The sequence below is a fragment of the Mastomys coucha genome, chromosome X (genome assembly GCF_008632895.1).
Source record: "Mastomys coucha isolate ucsf_1 chromosome X, UCSF_Mcou_1, whole genome shotgun sequence".
Taxonomy (NCBI): domain Eukaryota; kingdom Metazoa; phylum Chordata; class Mammalia; order Rodentia; family Muridae; genus Mastomys; species Mastomys coucha.
Genome location: NC_045030.1, coordinates 68,387,672 through 68,391,474, shown reverse-complemented (window position 1 = coordinate 68,391,474; position 3,803 = coordinate 68,387,672).

The following is a 3,803-nucleotide window of genomic DNA, read 5'->3' as shown; positions in this document are numbered from 1 at the left end:
TCTTAAGATGCTCTTGGATCTGGAGTTACAGGTAATTGAGGGTTGCCCAAAGTGCTGGATATTAATTCCAGGTTCTTAGCAAGAGCACTGCATACTATTAGTTACAAACTCTATATTTTTCATTATTACAACTAATCACTAAACTTGATAATTTTGTCCATATTTTAGAGTTAAGAAATAACAGATCAAAGGAATAATACCTTATTTTCCAAATCCTCCTTATTAACCTATTACTAAGTGCTTGGATAAGAATTTATTACAGGGCTGTCAGAGGGAAAAATTAACTTATTTATTTCTATTATTCAACTTTGTCCCATGTTAGAAGATATGAAATGGTTCATGAGTTCAATATTTATTTAATATTTATGAGATGAATTATCTATTCCCAAAATTTATTTGTAGAAACCCAATAGCCTAAAGCTAAGGTTACAAATGTATTTGGAGGTAATTTTATGTTATTAAGTCTCATGAGACCTCAAAGTTTGACTTAATCCAATTTCATTGGTCCTTCATTATGAGAATATTAGTCATATAAATAAATATCATAAGAATATGTGTAGAGACAAAAAATCAAATGAGACTTTAGAAACATGACAGCTATTTTTAAGTCGTAACATGAGGAACAGCCATGTTGACATATTGATCTCTGATGGCTAGAACTATGAAAAATATTTTTTTGTATTTGAGCCACCAAGTCAGTGGTATTTTGTACTGAAATCCTCTGCATAACTACTTCAGGTCTACAATGTTGTTTCTTCATTTTATATGTATTTTTTACCATATTATTTTTATATCATTATAGAGACTTTGCTTGAGGATATTTGTTTCACAGTAAAAATGCTTCTAATATCTAGTTGTCATCATGAAAACTGTTCACAATTATATGGGATTTTAGTGTATGTATGCATCTTTTATCTCTTTTCAAATAAAGTATAATTTATTTGTCTTTCAACATTTACTAACAATTTTCTTGAGAAATTCTTTGTTATGTGTGTATGTGTTTATCAGAGTGTGTTTATTTATGTGAGTATTTGTGCACAGTCATATTAAGGCCAAAACGCTACATTTCTTCCTCATTCACTCATTGCTTTATTTTTTAAGGAGACTCTTTTATTTATCCTAAAACTTTACAAATTTTGCTAGACTCTCAGGCAAATAAGCCTCAGATCTGTTCCTGTCCCCATCTCATCAGCACTAGAATTTCAAGTATGTACTTCCTCATAAGTGTACTTCTTGTTTTCCTATATGTACTTGGGATCTGAAATCATGCTTGGGTGCCAAGGAGTTTTATAGACTGAGGAATCACCCAAGCCCTTATCTTAAATGTTTCTTACAGCATTATTCACAATCTTTCTATATTATAATTGCTTAATCACTCATGCTTCAAAAATTATTTAGATCTCAGACTTTGGGAGGAGTATTTGAGGAGATTCCATAGCTTTCTATGTGCAACACTAACTTGTTTAGAGCATAATCGATAATTATTTAAATGTACCCTCAACATTTGAATTAAGCTTAGAACTGTATATTGATCAATGCTTTTTTCTTATATTTTAAGAGAATATACCTCATTTTAATCTTATATTTTAATATTTTGCCTTTCCCTCACTATGAGGTATCTCTGAAATCCTACATATGCAATATATTTTTTCTGATGTGTTCTTTAAGATTTCGTTTGCAAAGCATTGCTAATCAGATGTCCCCTCTGCTCAAATACTGCTTTCTACTTCATGGTAAGAATATGCCCTCAATGAATCCCCCTGTCAAACCTACTTATTTCAGTTAGTTTTGAGCAATCAATCTTAATATTGGTTTCAGTGATTGACTTTTCTAATAAATTTTCCATTGAAAATCCGATGTTATTCTAGCACTTCAAATTAAGCATTGCATGTCTATTATGATATGACTTAGTTCATACTTCCAATAAAATAGTATTTTTGGAAGGAAGTTTCTACCAGTTAAACAAGGTTAAAATTGTTCAGAACATTTTGAAGGGTATCTTGGTAACAAATTAAGAAATGAATATGGAGAAGTGGGCACTAAGCTGATTTGGATAAAGCTGATGAATTACAGGGACTGTGGAGACTTTGAATATACTCTAAGCAATAAAACAACAAACTTAAGACATACACCTTTTGTTAATTTTAATTGTTTTTATTTTTGAGATTACAATATGATTACAACATTTGTCCCTTTCCTTCTTCAGAATAATCTCATATACTTCATTTGCTTTAAGTGTACAGCCTCCTTTTTTGAAATTAATTTTTATTTCATGGATATAAGTGTATTTATATATATATATTTTCTTAACTATAATCTGGTCAGTTTTATAATATGTCACATGTTTGTTTTCAGGAAGGACAGTGTTAAAAGAGATCTGTGATACTAGTGATAGATAGTGGATGGAGATGGATAAATAAGAATAAAGACAGAAGCACTAAACAGAAAATACTTGATCAGGGACTAGAGAGACTGCTCAATGGCAAAGCATGCTTACTATTCTTGCAGAGGACCAGTGTTCATTTCACAGAACCTAAGCAGATGGCCCACAATTGTCTATAATTGCAGCTCCAAGGGCTCCAAAACCATTCTTCAGGCCTTTGTGGGAACCTGCAAATACTGACACACAGACACATAGATTGACACACAGATATACATACTTATGATCAAAAGTAAAATATATTTTTAGTCTTGAAGACTAAAATCATTTCTTTTATCATTTATTTATATATTATAAGTACCCATTATTATAATAAAGTATATGTAAGTGTCAAAAACCATAGAGAAATGTACATAAGGAAGAAGAAATATAAAGAGAATTGAAATTATTTTCTTTTGTTATTTCAATAGATGTGATTTTCTCCAGCCCATTTTGAAATTTATCATAATGAAAAGTACTTTTGAGAAGAAATGCAAGAATTTTTGAGAAGACAATGTGTCTATTTCCATAAATTCATTTAACCTAAAAAACTAAAGTATTTCATCTATTCTTATGATGAATATCTTCCTGTACATATAATTCCATAAAATTAAAAATATATAATGTTTTATATTTGATGATAGTGATATATTTTGCTATACTATGTGGTATTACATGTTTGGATAATTAACATATGGTCATGAGAACTGCCAGACAAAAACCAACCAACCAACCAAACAAACAAACAAAAAAACAAACAGAAAAAAAAAGAAAAACAAGGGGTTCCTTCTGGTCTGTCTGGGCTGGTGTCCTGGCCAGACCTTGGTCTCAAGCTCCCCAGTCGGTCCCACAACACCCAGAGGAAGCTCCACTCCCAAGTGCTCTAGCAAGCCCAGGATCACAGGATCCCAGAATCACAAGATGACAAAGACATCTTGACTCTGAAGAGTTCTGACACAACCAGGATCACAAGAAGGACAGGCTCCAGTCAGATTTAGCAAGGGCAGGTAGCACTAGAATTAACAGATGGCTGGGGTAAGCTTAAGAAAATAAACAACACAAACCAAGGTCACTTGCCATTATCAGAACCCAACTCTCCCACCATAGCAAGTCCTAGACACACCATCACACTGGAAAAGCAAGATTCAGACATAACATTACTTCTCATGATGATGATACAGGACTTTAAGAAAGACATAACTAGCACCCTCAAAGAAGTACAAGAGAACACAGGTAAACAGCTAGAAGTCCTTCAAGAGCAAGCATCAAATCCCTTAAAGAACTACAGGAAAACACAGTCAAACAGGTGAAGGGAAATGAGCAAAACCACGCAGAATCTAAAAATGGAAATAGAAACAATAAAGAAATCAGAAAGAGAGGCAAC